Source organism: Lasioglossum baleicum, chromosome 17, assembly GCF_051020765.1.
Source record: "Lasioglossum baleicum chromosome 17, iyLasBale1, whole genome shotgun sequence".
Classification (NCBI taxonomy): Eukaryota; Metazoa; Arthropoda; class Insecta; order Hymenoptera; family Halictidae; genus Lasioglossum; species Lasioglossum baleicum.
Window position 1 is genome coordinate 3,846,332 of NC_134945.1, and position 17,749 is coordinate 3,864,080.

Genomic DNA, 17,749 nt, shown 5'->3' on the forward strand with positions numbered 1-17,749 from the left:
AGTCCCCTTGGTCTCAGCAGGCGCAAAATACAAGAATTATAAGCAATCGTTTAAAGAGACAACTGTTCGTTAACGATTCCAAAGACGCAGTGATCGTTCACGCGGCAGCTCGGGTACGCGGAAGCAGGGCGTCCCCCACTTTTCGATTCTACTTCCTTCGCGCAACGTCTCGACCTATCGCTAATGCTAATCGCTAATTTTTCGTTGACGAATCCCAGGCGACGGCGTTCGGCTTCCGGCGTCTCACGGCATATCCGGCAGCGCTGTCTTCCGATTGGCCGCTTCCCGAGGAGACGATGGCGTCAGCCAATCCGGTTGCGATGCAGCTTCTTCCCGGACGAGGCGACGACAGGGTAGAGTGGTTGATCGTCTCTGCACCGGATGCCCTCGTCGGCGCCTCCAGGTTGACAGTCCTGGGCCTTGACGATCTCTCGTTATTTTCTTTCGGGGTCCTGCCTTTCGCCTGCCTCGAGGTGCTTACCCTCGAGGGTTCGTTGCCTTTGCGTTGAAAGTAGAATTTCCGGATCCCGCTTGGGACCCGGATACGGTCCTGTAAACCTTCGTCGCGCAATTTGGCGCGACATTCAAAACAATAGAATGCGCCTTTTTGGGTCTCACTCGTGCCCAGGGAGAGCGCTCGCAGCGGCTCTTATCGCGATGCTTGACCAAAGGGTGGCCCGGTCTTTCGTTATGGAAGTTCGAGTGACGTAGGCAATCTTGCCACGTCACAATTGAAAATTTAAAAAATACGTTTTGTCGATCTGTGTCAATTATATGCACTGTGAAAGTTTCATCGAAATAGGTTGAGTCGGGAAAAACGACAGGTATTGAAAGATGTAACAATCCTTAGTGTTACAGATTTTTTCCAATTTGATAGAGATATGTTGGAATATCTGCAAAACTAAGTCGAGTGTTGAAGGATACTAAGAGTGTCCCGGAATATTTTAACGGTCCTCGGGTCGTTGTCATTGACTTCGGTCAGAAGTGGAGGGCCTGCAACCTTCAAATACAAAGAGGCCCTGAGTAATAAATTAAGGGACTTCCCACATCTGTTTTTCCGAGTGGACCCAACAAGGGGTTTTTCTTTCCCCTAAAACTTTCTCTGTAACTTCACTTCAGTTTCGGCTCGCTAACGATACAGACGTCCTCTGACCAGTTCTTCTTCGGTTAAATAAAGAACAGACAGTTTGAATTCTTGTGCGTTATTTCTGTATTATGAATACCCATTTCCATTAAGATATTTTCAAATTTATTTAATCACATGTATTAGCATTACACTCTTTATTGTACAAGCATGGGTTAATTGTATAATATATGTAAATAAAAAGATTGACATCGATCTATAGATCAGTTCGGCGGTGGATCGACGCGCTCACTTGATCGTTCAGTTCGTCTATTGACACAGCAAAACGATATATGTTTGGAATTACGTGTTCAAATAAATTGTAATAGAACTTTATATTATTGTATAAACAGATGTTGACAAGATTAAAATCAGTAATTGAATGAATAAATGATCGGAAAAACATAAAACATTATAAATAAAAGAACCTTAATACTATTAATAACCTTAATACTAATAATAACCGGCGAAGGGTCATGAGACACCGGATCACGTAGCGATGAGGAAGTGGTGGTGCAACAGTTGAAGGAGCAACACCTGGTGAAGTAACTTCCGGCAATGATTGTTGAGTTGGTGTATCATTTGTTTCAAGAAAGGCTGGCTTGAGACAATCCGTTGACACAGTCTTTTCAATCCCACTGAAACGAATCACGAATGTTTTGTTGTCAATTCTTTTAACTACTTCGTGTGGTCCAGTGTACGGTGGGTCCAGAGATTTCCGAATAGAGTCCACTCTTTTGAAAACATGAGAACAGGTGTCTAACTCTTTATGTACAAAGGGACGTAAATTGGAGTGTCTGGAAGCAGGAACAGGTTTAATTTTTCTCATGAGTCCGCGAAGCCTGGAGACAAAAAGAGGAGGTTCAATGGGAGCGTCTGTTTGTACAAAAAATTCTCCAGGAATTCGAAGATTGCATCCAAATAGCATTTCGGAAGGAGACGCTTGTAAATCTTCTTTGAAAACATTACGTAAGCCAAGCAACACCGATGGAAGAATGTCTGGCCAAGGAGTTTTCGGACTACACATTAAAGCAGCCTTGAGAGTACGGTGAAACCTTTCAACCATACCATTTGATTGAGGCTGAAAAGGAGTGGTATGAATTCGCACTGAACCAAGCAATTGAGCAAGAGCAGTAAAAAGGGCTGATTCAAACTGCATTCCTTGATCCGTAGAGATGGTAAGTGGAGATCCAAAATTGGTAATCCAGTTTTCAAAGAAAGCTTTGGCAACAGTATCAGCTTGTTTGTCTTTTATAGGAACAGCTACAGGCCAACGGGTATAATGATCAATAATTGTGAGACAATATTGCATATCTCGCACCAACGGTAGCTTGATGATATCAACATGAATATGATCGAAACGTCCATCAGGAGTTGGGAAATTACCAAGAGCAGTTCGATTATGACGGTTAACCTTAGCACGTTGACAGGCTTCACATGTGCGAGCCCATTGAAGAGAATCTTTTCTTAAACCAGGCCAGAAAAATTTTTCTACAATCATGCGACTAGTTGCTTTTCCACTTGGATGTGAGAGACCGTGTATGAGATCAAAGGTAGTGCGTCTGAGAGATACTGGTAAATATGGTCTTAAGATACCAGTGGATACCTCACAAAAAATTTCTTGACCATCCCAAGTCAGTTGTTTAAATTTTAGAACTGGATTATCTTGCAAGCGAATAAGTTCATTGTCTGTGGACTGGGCTTCACTGATGGTGACACCATCCAGAAGAGTTGGCATTGCAATGGCACATCGGAGATGCTTTATCGGATCTTTGATTGCTGCAAAAACCGCTAGAAGTTCTCGATCATATGTGGCATAACGTTGTTCAATCTCACTTAATTTTCGCGAGAAGAAACCAACGGGTCTCCAAATACTATCTTCCAATTGTTCAAGAACTGGCCCGATGGCTGTGTTGGAGGCACCTGTAGTAAGCATGAGTGGTGCATCATGACTTAAATAAACAGGACTGACCGCCTTAACAATGCTCTTTTTACATTTCAGAAATGCTTGATCTGCATCTAGTGTCCAAGTCAAAAGCTTTTTGGAACACCTGGTGGTTCCTTTAAGGAGATCATTGAGAGGCGCCTGAATGCTTGCAGCACCTGGAATGCAACGTCTATAATAATTGATCATCCCCAGAAAACGTCGAAGCTGGGCATTCGTTTCAGGTTTGGGAAAATCTTCAATGGCCTTGACTTTAGCGGGAGGAGGACGGTAACCTTCTCTGGAAACGTAATAGCCCAGATATGTGACCTCAGACTGCGCGAAAACACATTTCTGGAGATTTATCGACAACTTGGCCTCTCGTAAAATCTCAAATACAAGTCGAAGATGATGTAAATGTTCTTTGATTGACTTGGACATCACAAAAAGATCATCAAGATAATAACGAACAAACGGCATGGTACGGAACAGTGAATCCATGAAGCGCTGAAAGGTTTGAGCAGCATTCCGTAGGCCATAGGGCATGCCTAGATATTCGAACATGCCAAAAGGAGTTGTAATGGCTGTCTTGGCAATGTCTTCAGAGGCAACCGGAATCTGATGATAAGCCTTTTGCAGATCGATGGTAGTGAAAACAGAACAACCGTGACAATGTTGGAGAAGAGTCACGCTCAACAGTCGTGTGCTTAATTCCAAGAGGCGTCCAGACTGCAAAGATGCAATATTGTCTTTGCGTCACATGCAATTGCTCTTGTACTTGGAAATAGTATTTGTGTTTTACGTTTAAACGATTGTCGTCATGTCTGTCGAAAACGTTACTGACACTTGGAACTTTTCGCATAATTGCTTCATTAGGAGTCATATGGCGCGCCGCATAAGGGCATTTAATTTCAACGATGGTATCGTCTGAATAGGTGCCATCAGGCGTCGCGCCAAAATATGGGACTTCCTCATCAATGAATAACCCACAATCCTTGATTTTTATGTTCTTAACGATCTCCAATTGTTCACGTGCCAATTTCTCTTTATCTTTACCCCACTGAACAGGAGCACAATTTGTTAGATCAGTAGGGTAAAGAATATCTCCAGTCAGGCGTTCGCGCGAAGTTGTATCCCTCAGGGAACTAACTTTTTCGAAATTTGAAGCAGTCACCAGTTTCTTACGTTCAGCATGCCACACCGGGTCTTCATGCTGACCCCGCGAAAGAAACTCGAATACTTCGCGATTCTGCTAGTTCCATCGTAGCTGTCGATAATGATCGGATTTCAGCTGTTTGTAAACTTCAGGAGTAGCATCCGGCGTTTCCGCGTTCGGACCATAATCTTTATCAGGTCCACGACTCTGGCCAGAATATCTCGATTTACGAAGAGCGAGACCCGATTCTTGTGCTGCGCGCAAACGTTCATTCCGTTTTGCCTGTCCGGCAATATTTCTTTTTTCCAGCACGGTTGCACGTGCTGGGGGCTCTTTACCTAATGCGTTACAAGCCTTACTTATCGGTGCGGAACTATTGGTTTGCACGACTGATGCTTTTACACGCGTTTGGTAAGAGCCTCTTTGCGCTAAATTTGTACGTTTCCCGCCGGTGAGTTTGCAAATAATGGCGTTACGACTTTCAACAATATTGCTGGTTAAATTGTGTAGCAAACTCGCCGCATTTTGTTTCATGCGTTGCATTATATATTGTAATTTGCCATATATCCCTGCCTCTCGTAATTTGGGGACAAGATTTGCCTCGTTTGCTTTCGGAACTCCGTTACAAAAATACGAGGCACAATCTTTATGTTCCCCAAATATATGGCTGGGTACATTGTCTAAATCTCTAATCAAACCAGCAATTTTGTCTTAACATTCTACATTGCTCTCTCGGTGAAACGTAGCAGCCATAGTAACAGCGTTTCGAAATTTCATTACGCTGTTCCTAACGGCTTTTTTCTCTTTCGAGAATTTACGAGCACCATAATTACCCGCTTGGTTTACTTTTTTTGACATATTGCGGAGAAGATGATTTCTACATTCTACCTTCTCTATTGTAACAATGCCCGCGTATCGTGGGAAATCCGTCAATTTTTTCTGAACACTACTGTCACCATCGCCAACGTATTTACTACATATCAACCCATGCATTTCTATACTACATTCGAAGCCTTGGAGGATGATGTCACTTTCCATACTCGTGGAGCTCTGATTGACTCCCCAGTTCTTATAACATACATGTTCTTTTGGCGTCGTACCATTATTTGCTGCTCCTGCACAGACACAGCAATATTTGTTACGTACACTAAGGAACAATGTTAGTCCCGTACGGGCCCCTATGATAAGAGCCGTTCCGGCTGGAGAATTGAAACTACTATAAGATCTCTTCATCCATGAACGGTCTACTCGCACAGATATATGCGGAATACCGTTAATGACATCACCTTTCTGTATTGCTAATTGTCTTTCCGCTTCGCCAGCCGCTCGCATTTCTGCTTCTGCGGCACTTGCGAAAGCTTCGGACGCTTTCTTTTAATACGCCCCATACGTTTTACGACACATGAATTTAACATCCATAGCAGCCATAAGTGGATCTAACTGCGCGTGACCGGTCCCTGTCAATATAGCACCAATAATGGCACCTGTATTGACATCCAATATTTTGTCATCTGTCGGTTCGCTCCAGAAACTACTCTGGAAATGACACATGCGACATTCGACAAAAAATTGAGTCTTCAGACCGTGAGAAATCGTTTTCGTTATAACAAGCTGATTGAACCGGCAAAGGCAATGGGCGTTTAGTCTTTGCAATTCTTTAAAAATATGCCCAACGCTCGCGATGCTCCGTCCAGACATGTCGGCAGAACGTAAACGATCTGCGTCGATGTTCTCATCTTCGTGCAAAACGATATTTTGGATATCGTCGTCCGTATCGTTTTGCATTTCCGATGATGTCCCTTGTGCTAAACATGCATCTACAATATTCCCATCATCGTGCAAAACGATATTTTCGATATCGTCGTCCGTATTGTATTGCATTTCCGATGATGTCCCTTGTACCAAACATGCATCTACAATATTCCCATCTTCGTGCAAAACGATATTTTCGATATCGTCGTCCGTATCGTATTGCATTTCCGATGATGTCCCTTGTACCAAACATGCATCTACAATAGTTGCAGGCAACGTAGCAGATTCTAATGTGAACGCATTATTATGCGGTACATCTCCTTCATCCTCGGAAACATGCGTTGCTGAACTTGCATTTTTTACAATGCTTTGTTCGTTCATTGCAACGCATGTATCGGCAGATAAATCAGATGTGCTTGTAAATGATGTAAGCACATCTCCTTCATCCTCGGAAACATGCGTTGCTGAACTTGCATTTTTTACAATGCTTTGTTCGTTCATTGCAACGCATGTATCGGCAGATAAATCAGATGTGCTTGCAAATGATGTAAGCACATCAGTATTTGTATCTACTACGTGACGCTGCCCTTCATTTAAATGATTGGACGTACCTGTTGCGTCGTTTGTGGAAGCATTATGCAGCTTCAAGCGTCGCAAGGCCGTCATCCTTTTCTTTATGGACTCTCCTTCTCGGCATCCTTTATTCCTAGTCATTGTGCACTTTTGTCTTTACACTTTTTACACGATATTGTATAAAGATTGCACTCAACACGCGAAACGATAAGTAAAAAAATAAAAATAAAAATAGAAATAATAATGTTAGGGTTGTTCGCGCAATGAAACTATATTCGTATCATGATTAAACATAAGAACATTTAATAATAATTAGGTATATATATATATATAATGTAATACAAATGGCTTAAGTAAGTGATACATGTCTATGAACTGCTATCAACGGACTGAGACGGAATGGCGGGAACGTATCCCATGGGCGCGGTAGACAAAGGGACGCGTGCCTAAAGCCGGATCTCTAATTCTGCTTAACGCCTATTGGCGCCGCCATTGCTCATGGACTGAACTATCCTTCAATTCCCCCACTTTGTGAGGTCCATGTCCAACATCTTTACGTAGCGGTCGTGAGCAATTTTCTTCAATGCCTTAGTCATACCGTCCGCTTGGTTTTCGTTAGAAGGGACGTAACTCAGCTGCATTAAACCCTCCTCTAAGCGATGTCGATGTGCTTAGTTTTGCTATTTTCCATATTATTATGAGCAAAATCTATAGCCGCTCTATTATCGCATTTCATTTGCAAATGACCTGAAAAATACTCTATTAAATTTAATTCGGACAGGAACATATTTAACCATTGGGTCTCTTTAACCCCATTTGCTAAGGATACATATTCGGCTTCCATGGTGGAAGTCGATAATGACTTTTGTTTAACGGCTCTCCATTGCACAATGTTGTCTCCCAACAACATTACCATACCCGAAAATGAGTGCCGATCATCTGTATCACCTGCCCAATCTGCATCGCAGTATATTGTGATACTCGAATTAGTGTCAGTCTTGTATATGATACCGTAATATTTGGTTGCGCTCAGGTATCTTAATATATACTTCGCTTGATGCCAATGCTGCTTCCCGGGGTTGGAGTTGTATTGCGATAGTTTTGTTACCGCAAACAATATATCAGGTCTCGTGTAAAGAGCCAAAAACATCAAACTCCCAATTAGCTCTCTATATGGTATATTGGCCATCAATTTCTTTTCCTCTTCTGTTTTCGGAGCATCTTCTTTCGACAATTTAATGCCCGGATCTAATGGCGTTGCCGTTTTTCTGCACTCAGTCATATTATACTTTCTTAGTACTTCTTCTACGTAAATTCGTTGTGATAAACGTATATCTCCATCGCGATTGCGCTCGACTTTAACTCCTAACGCCTGACTGATTTCGCCCAAGTCTTTTGCCTCGTACTTTTCTGTGATCCGTTTTACTGTGTCTGTGATTAATTCTGAATCTGGAGCAAATATGAATATGTCGTCAACGTATACGACTATTATTGTCCAATCATCTCTTTTATATACGCAGTTTGACGACCGTAGTCTTTTGAATCCTTGTTCCACCAGAAATTCGTTCAATGCTCTATTCCAATTTCGTCCTGATTGTTTTAATCCATAAATGGGACGTAACAGCTTGACTACTGTTCCCTCTTTGGCTTTGTATAATGGAGGTGGTTTCATGAAGATTTCTTCCTCCAATTCTCCATATAAATATGCACATTTAATGTCTATGTGTCTTGTGTACCACCTAAATGTAACTGTTAAAGCTAGAAACAATCTAATTAATGAGAAATTAGCTACAGGCGTATAGGTTTCGGAATAATCTATTCCTTTCTCTTGTGAAAATCCTTTCGCGACCAATCTCGCCCTATATCGGGTGACTTCTCCTTCTGTGTTGGTCTTAACCTTGAACACCCATCTACATCCTATACATTTTCTCCCCTTGGGTAGTTTTGTTACCTCCCAGGTTTTTCTTCTTTCAAGACTGCTCAGCTCATCCTCTATTGCTTCATTCCACTCACTGGCCTGCGGAGATTCCAGCGCTTCACTGAGGCTTCTAGGTTCAGCGATTTCTACTATATTTGCTTCTATGTCGCTGTCCCTCCAATCGCTGCTTTCGAATTCCGAAAATAAATCTTTTTGCTTTTCCTCCGCTTTCGGTTTACCCTTTCTCCCGTATGGATTTTTAATAACCTTCTTCGGTCTTCCTTTTCCTCTCTTCAGAACATTACTTTCTGCCCCCACTATTTCCTCTTGTCTTACACCTTCATCATGATGCGTTTGCGTCGCTTCTTTTGTGTTCTTTTCTTCTATGGTCTTTTCTTTTATAGTTTGTTCTTCTATGGTCTTTTCATCTATGGTTGTCTCTTCTTCGTCATCGTACACCCATAATTGGTTATATCTGTAGTTCTCGGCATCCTTCTTGTAGATCCACTCATAGCCCATTTTGTCTTCAGCAAATCTTACATGTTTTGTTGTAATAACGTCCTGCTTGAGTGGATACCACAGTCTATAACCGCGTGTTTGAGAAGCATAGCCCACAAATATGCACTCAATCGCTCTGTCGTCCAATTTCTTACGGCCTTGATTAGGTAGACGGGCATATGCCAAGCAACCGTAAACCTTCAAGTGACGTACACTGGGTTTTCGGTCCGTCAATATTGCCAGTGGTACTTCACCTTTTGTCGCCGAATGTCCAGTTCTATTCTTCACGTAGCTGGCTGTAGTGACTGCTTCCGCCCAAAATCTCTGTGGTAAACCTGAAGATTTTAACATTGCTCTGGTCAAATTTAACAGTGTTCTGTTTATTCTTTCAGCCACGCCGTTCATTTGTGGCGTTTCTACGTTTGATCTCTCGTGTTTGATTCCTAAACAGTCAAAATATGCAGTTAATTCTTTATTGCAGTATTCTAACCCGTTGTCAGTGCGGAATCGTTTTATCTTCTTCCCAGTCTGACGTTCCATTTTTGCAATGTAATCTTTAATAATGTCTTTTGTTTCGTCTTTGGTCTTCAAACATCTCACTGTAACTGTTCTTGAAAAGTCATCTGTGAACGTTATAAAATATCTACTTCCACTAATGGATGGAACTGGTAGCGGGCCACAAACATCTGAATGTATTAATTCACCTACTTCTTTAGTTTGTCTTACCTTTAGCTTCTTGCAAGGGCTTTTCGTAGCTTTGGCTATATTACAGGCATCACATGTGTATTTATCCAACTGGGTGTTGTTTAATCCTATTACTTGATCACCATTTAACAATGCTTTAATTGCATCATGATTGATGTGACAAAAACGTTGATGCCAAATTGCTTCGTCTTGAATACTCAAGTTATTTACTTCTGCTGTCTTTTTGAATGATGTTTGCACTTCAGCACTTACCAAATACAAATCATTCTTTCTGTATGCCTCACACATAACCTCATCTGTCACTGTGTTCCTTATTTTTACCTTTCCTTCTTTAAACACTAATTCTTTGTTCCTTCTTTCTATTTGAGAAACTGACATCAAATTCTTCCTGAGGTTTGGTACGAAGTATACATTGTTCAATACGACACCCTTTGTTTCATGTCCAACAAACTTCTTGAGCGTCACACTGCCAACACCTTTAGCATGAATATTGACCTGGTTTATTTGGATCAGCAGCTGTATTTATGACCTGTGTATTAATTTCCTGGAAGCTGGAAAACCAATCTTTTCTTTTGCACACATGATGCGTGCTTCCGCTGTCCAGAATCCATACATCTTCAATGTCGACATGATTCAACGACAGTAAGAATGCGTCATATTTTGTTTTTGCCCTCGGTTCAAATTTCTTCTTGTCCTTTTCTACTTTGTATCTACAGTCTCTCGCTATGTGTCCTGGTTTCTTACAATTGAAGCATGTGTCATTTTTAAGTTTGTTAAAATATTGTACCTTATGTTCTCTCGTGTCTGTTCTCTTTGATATTTGGAAAGCCTCTTTATGTGTATTTCCTTCATCCTGTTTTCTGGATACCCTTCTATCGTACTCTGCTAATAGAGCTCTTTTGACTTCTCCTGACGTAAACTTGTCGTCAGGCAAGCTCGCCAATGCCATATTCAGGTTCTCGTAACTATCTGGGAGACCTGCTAGTAGTACATATGCAAAATCCTCGTCTCTAACCTCTGCTCCTGCCTCCATTAGGTTATTTGCAACAATCTTTGCTCGTGATATGTACGACGACATTGATTCATCTGCTTTCATCTGTAAATGATGTAATTCTCTTTTGAGTTGAAGGATTCTTACCCGAGACTTTGGTTGATGTACTTGTTCGAGTGATTTCCAGGCTTCTCGTGCAGTTGTACTTTCTTCAGTATGAATTTGCTGTTCAGGTTCTATGTTTAAGCCGATCGCTGCGATGGCTTTATTGTCTTTGATCGCAAATGTCTTTCTATCCGCTTCCGTACTTTTCTCTTCTGGATTCACATCTTTCGATACGAGATCCCATAACCCTTTTGCTCGTAACAGCCATTTCATTTCTATTTTCCATGTGCGATAGTTTCTATCAGATAATTTTGTTATCTGTAGTTCGCCTCTGCTACAAATTCTATCTCCTTGCGATTCCATTTCTATTATGCACTGAACACGTGGTCTTTATAGGTTATGTTCGGGCGCGCGGTAATTCACGTTGTAATTCCCGGTACCGCCGATTACTACCCGCCAAATTAATTTTGGGTAATAAAGTTAATGTTCGGATATGTCCGTTCGTACTTATAGGATCGCGTTTCGTCCCAGATCTGCTAGCGGATTCATCAGTAAGGCATCTAGCAAATCCTGCCTTATACGCGTAGGATCTCGTCTGATGCGATCCTGATGTTCTTCGCCTTGACTACTGGGAGACCAAGGAAGAATCTTTTTCGTTACGTCAAATGGAAGTGTCGCGGTGCGAGCTTCGAAAACGACTGACGAAAAAATTGACTTCTAGCCGTCGAGCGTTTTCAAAGGTCCCTCTATGTATTCGAGAGGGGGTATTGCGTGAAGAACCTTCTATGTGGTGAGAAGGTGTCGTTGTGAGGACTCTTCTATGTATGCGAGAAGAGTGTTCCTCGAATGGAACAGTTGAAGATCGCCGATTGCCTTTTGATGTGAAACGACCACGGATTTGTTTTGACAAAATAGCATCAACCAAATGAGAACACCATGGTCGCTCGGCGTTTCTTTCCAGAGGCTTCCAAGAAGGCCTGACTGGAAGGCGGAGTGGGTGACACCCGACTCGGGCAACACATACATTGTCTCTGTGATTTGAAACTATCTAAAAGGTAGCGTCTGTATGTGACGGAACATGCTCCCCCACGTTGATCGACTAAGTTGATCAATTGGAAATATGATGTGTGTGTAACTTACTTAGTTTATGTTGAGACACTGACGCTGCACGATTGTGCAGTCGTTGTGTTGGGAAGAGGTGCTAATCTCTTCACGTTCCGTTTGTAAATGCCGTTGGCAGTTCGAACAGTTACTGCTCGTATGATACCGTCTTCTCCGGGATGCACTTGTTGTACCCGGCCTGGGTGCCAACACAGTGGCGGGAGATTGTTATCCTTTAGAATAACAATGGTTCCTTGCTCGATGTTATGGGACCCCTTAGTCCATTTGTGACGGAGGTTGAGCTCATGTATATATTCCTTATGCCACCTGGCCCAGAAATCTTGTTTGACCTTCTGGATGTATTGCCAGGTGGATAGACGATTTGAAGTTGTTCTGCTGAAATCAGTCTCGGCAATACACGTTAGAGAACCACCAATCAGGAAATGGCCAGGGGTGAGGGTGGAGAAATCGTTCGGATCTGACGATAGTGGTGTGAGAGGACGGGAATTTAGAATGGCTTCGACTTCAATGACGAATGTGTTGAACTGTTCATGAGTGAACAATTCTTCGCCGACCACTCGTTTTACGTGGTGTTTGAATGACTTCACGGCCGCCTCCCACAATCCTCCGAAATGAGGCGATAACGCTGGCATGAAATGCCACGATATTTCTTTGGAAACAAGAAAGTGTTGTAATTTTGCGTCTTTCGATAGGTCCTGATAATGTTGGATTAATTCGTTATTTGCACCGACGAAATTAGTTCCGTTGTCGGAATAGATATTACGACAAAGTCCGCGACGAGCGATGAACCGTTTAAGCGCTGCAATGAAAGCCTCGGTGGTCAGATCGCTTGCCACTTCTAGATGAACGGCCTTTGTCGCGAAGCAGGTAAAAACCGCGACGTAAACCTTGACCCGTGCTCGATTTCTAAAACGCCGTTCTTTTACGAAGAATGCACCACAGTAATCCACGCCGGTGTTTATGAATGGCCTGCCTTCGGTGACTCGTGCCGCAGGTAGATTACCCATAATATATTCGACCGCAGGTGGATTGACTCGGAAGCATCTGACACATTGTCGTATGATTTGACGCGTGGTATTTTTTCCATCGATAGGCCAGTATTGTTGTCGTACATCATTTAGAGTAGCTGTTATTCCAGCGTGGTGGTTTCTGAGATGAGATTCGCGGATGATAAGCTTTGTAACGTGATGTCCCCGAGGTAATAATATCGGGTGTTTCTGTTCAAACGATAACATTGAATTCCGTAATCGACCTCCTACTCGTAAGGTTCCTTTAACATCAAGGAATGGGCACAAAGGCAGAAGTTTACTTTTGTTTGATATGTTCCCGGTTTTTATCTCGTGTATGTCGCGGGTGAAAGTGATAGCTTGAAGAAGGTGTATGATGCGCAAATTTGCTTCTCGTAATTCCTCGACGGATAAAGGTCCTGTGACGCGCGATTTCGATCGGAAGCGCAAGCAATAGGCGACGATTCGCCTAAGCTTCAGAATGCAGGAATATCGTGTGAGGATTTCATCATTCTGAGTTGTTAAACCGACTAGACACGTTAGCGTTCGCATTTCAGGTGTTTCCTTGTAAATGGTGAATCGCGAGGTGGGCCAGGTTGACTCGTCTCGGGTCAGCCATTCTGGCCCGTGAAACCAGAGGTTGTTATTAATGAATTCTGCGGAAGTCGTTCCACGTGAAATAAGATCTGCTGGGTTGTCTGTTGACTGAATATGTCGCCAAGATTGTATGTCAGTTTTACGTTGTATATCAGCCACGCGGTTTGCGACGAACGTTTTCAACGTAGAGGGTTGCTTATTTAACCAGCTCAGAACTACGGTTGAATCAGTCCAGAAAGTGATTCTGCCTATATTATGGATCAGAGCATCCTGCACGGTGTGATATAATGTGGCTAATAAAGCGGCACCGCATAGTTCTAAACGTGCAAGAGTGATTTGACTCAAGGGTGCGACGCGAGATTTTGCACAGAATAGATTAGTGTAAATGAAGCCGAAACGGTCGATTGTTCGAACATACAAACAGGCGCCGTATGCCTTTTCGCTCGCGTCGCAAAATCCATGAAGTTCGATTTGTTTCGCGTCCTTGAGTTTCACCAGACGATTGAATTCTATGTCGTTCAACAGTTGTAAATCTTCTTCAAACTGTTTCCATTCAGTATATATGCTAATCGGAAGCGATTCATCCCAAGTAATCTTTAATGACCAGAGTCGTTGCATTAATATTTTTGAGACGATGGTAATTGGTCCGAGTAGTCCTAAAGGGTCATATATCTTGGCAATAGTCGATAGTATGTTTCGCTTAGTGACCTCGTGCGTCACCGTGGGTTTGACGGAATAGCGAATGGTATCATGTTGTGCGTTCCATGAAACCCCTAATGTTTTCATCATATTAGCATCACCCAAAAGCTTCGGGTGAATCAGTGCTTCGTGTAGTCCCGAGAGCAATCCCGGTTCATTCGATGCCCATTGTCGGATGTTGAGACCACCCCGTTTTAATAAGATAATGATTTGATGTTGGAGTAATTTTGATTCTTCGATTGATTCGGCACCGGTCAGAAGATCATCGACGTATAGATCGCTTTTGAGCCGTGTTGCTGCTTTAGGAAAATCGCGTTGTTCGTCATCCGCCAGCTGATGCAGGCATCTGATTGCTAGATAGGGTGCCGACGCGAGTCCGAAAGTGACGGTGTTCAATTCGAATGTCGAGATCTCTCCGTGAGAGTCTCGCCACAAGATTCGCTGGTATGCACGGTCCTCAGCACGGACAAGGAATGTCGATACATTTTCTCAATGTCTGCTGTCAGGACGTACGCATGCATACGAAAACGTAATAAAAGTGAAAAAAGATCCTCTTGCAATGTGGGGCCGACTCTGAGTGTATCATTCAATGAGATATTCGTGCTCGATTTTGCCGAACCATCGAAAACCACGCGGACCTTGGTAGTAGAGCTTGACGGTTTTACGACCGCATGATGAGGTAGGTAGAAACCCGGAGCGTGGCCAGCTTCTACCTGTTTCATATGCCCGAGTGCAAGATATTCTTCTAATATTTTCACGTATTGTTGTTTTAACTCCGGATCGCGTTCTAATTTTCGTTCGAGTGACAAAAGGCGGTTCAAGGCGCGTGACCGCGACTCCCCAAGATGATCTCTTTTGTCGTTAAACGGTAGCGCAACAATGTATCGTCCGGAGTCATCCCGTCGCACGGTTGTGGCGAAATGATCTTCACACGCCTGATCGTCCGCTGATCGAAATTGTTTAACCGGTCCTTCTTCGACTTCCCAAAACCTTTGCAAATCGAACTGTACGTTTGTCGCCAGAGTTTTATGAATTGATTGGGATGTTGTAGAGATACCGCCTCCGATAATCCATCCGAACTGTGTTTTCTGTAGTATAAGATCGGTGTCGCGTCGTGTCGATAGATTAATCTGTCCTATACTGAGACATGATAATGCTGGACCGGTTCCGAGAAGCATGTCGATCGCTCCCGGCCGATGAAATTCTGGATCAGCTAATCTGATGTTCGCCGGAATGTGAAGGGCCGATCTATTTACCTGACTATCGGGTAACGGTCCTGCAATTCGTGGTATGGTACAAAAAGTAAGTGTGCGTTTGTAGTTTGTTAATCGCGATTTTATCGTCGTCGTTACAAGATTGCTCGTGGTCGTGTTCATCTCATTCAATGCTTCGATGATTGCGGTTTGTCGGGTTGTCGGTAGATGTAATCGTCGCGCGAGTTCAGTAATCATGAGATTGGCGTTAGAGCAGGTGTCGATTAACGTGCGACATAATACCGGCGTTTGGTCGCGATCGAGAACGTATAATTGTGCCGTCGTTAATAAACCATTAGTATGTCCGTCTAAAAAACAAGTTGTATTATGTAATGTCTGGCGACTCGCGTTCGTTCGTAGTAGTCATGTTTCTCCCTTGGACGTGTGCAATGTCGTATCTTGATGAAGCTTAGTGTTGTGCTTTTGTTTACAGATGCGACATAGACTTGCTTTGCATGACTCGACTGTATGATGTGGTTGTAAACAGTTTGAACATAGGCTAGCTGTACGGACGGCTGTCCAACGGTCGTTGACTGACAATTTTAAGAATTTAGGGCATCCGTATACCTGGTGTTGCGCTGAATTGCATATTTTACAAGCTTTCGCGGCGGTGGTCGTTACGAATGTCTGTTTTTTCGGTGGTGGTGACGAGGCATATGCTTTCGAGGTGGTTGCGAATTCCCATGATCGTTTCGGTATTCGCGATTGACGTTTTGCGGGGGTTCCGTGATTTGCTACTGCCGCAGATTTCGTCACACTCGCGCTTGTCACCGTTGTGTGCGAATTGCCTTGGTGTGACGCGTTGCGAAGATATTTGAACTTATCATCAGAGTTAGGCATACGCGTGTCCGTTAACGTTTGCTCCCACGCCTTGCGCGTGTGAGAACTCATGCGATCGATTGCAACGCTTGTGATATGATCGTTCGCAATATCTTCCCATGATCATCCGAGTGATTTTAATGACCGTATGTGCGATTGCATATAGTTGATCAAATCGTTGATTGAATCCGATGAATCATCCGGCATAGAGGGTGCATTTAACAATAACGAAGTATGACGCAAAATGAGAGCGCGATGGTTGTCGTATGTTTCCACTAGTTGTGCCCACGCGGCCTTATAATTTACCTCGCTAATAGTAAAGGATTCGATCACGGACTCCGCTTTTCCGGTAACTGACAGTCGTAAATAACACTGTACAACACCAAATTTGATTTCAATATACTGTTGGGTCCTTCTTATAGAGTTTTTTGCGCTGATTCCGAATCTGGTTTTAATTTTTTCCCTATACGTCCAGTTTTTGAAAATCATGGCTTTGAAAAAAAAAACATATTTTTCAACTTTAAACAAATATTGTGATGTTATTATAAAAGATATTGAATTGTTGTTTACAGCAAAAGATTCTGTAGACTTTCCCGAATACAGTGATATCCAATATTAATACATTATGATTGTTTAAACATGTTTAAACAATGATTAAAGACGGAGATGCACCACTTTTGCACCAATTTTTGCGGATATTTTCGAATTTATCTCAAAAAATAAGGGTCCAGCGAAAATTTGAACTATACCACGCGAAAGAGCAGACTTTTATCTTGAGAAACCCCCCTGTGAAGTTTGCATGGTCGACGTTTTTACCGAACCAGAAAGCAAAATATCTTCGCCCGACATGCGTTGACGCCAGTGGTGCTCTTTCACTAGCGCGGTCGTTCGTCGGGATACGGCGCGGCGCGCTGCGATGAAACGGCGCGTGGCTATAAGCGCGCAATTATGTCAGCTTACTTAAATGTAATATTTTATTAAATGTTATATTATTGTTATTTATTATTTATTAGTATATTTATACTGTATAAATTATTTTTGTATTTTTTAATGTTAGTCTCTCGTTTATAGTATATTTAATACAAAAAATACCTTTTGTAACAAAAAAATAATTTATTCACACACTACACTATTACACTATTTACAATGCTAATATATATGTGTACACTAGTCAGATATAATACACTATATCGATTTAATATGGAGCAAACTATTTTAATTATGTATTTAAGTCAATAAAAATAGTCCCGTTTATATTGTGTTTGGACTTATTTTACTCGGAAGAATCTCGAGTGTTCATTGGCACTATAATTACAATACATAGATAAGACGACAATTACTGAAAATAAAATTTTTCAGTCACCGCATTGCAGACTTTCCTTACATTGTATGTATTCCGTTGTCCGTAGACCGTCATTTATTTCAAAATATGTATCGTGTTGGTTCTTAAGAAAACTGATGCCAGAGTTCAGTTTCGGCTTTGTGTTTGTTGAAATCAGTCGTGTCA

At 42.4% G+C, this 17,749-nt stretch overlaps 1 long non-coding RNA gene across 1 annotated transcript in view; it reads left to right on the plus strand.

Moving 5' to 3' along the window:
- LOC143217505 (uncharacterized) overlaps positions 1 to 17,749 on the plus strand; it is a 127,787-nt gene that overhangs the window by 43,132 nt on the left and 66,906 nt on the right. The window lies entirely within an intron of this gene.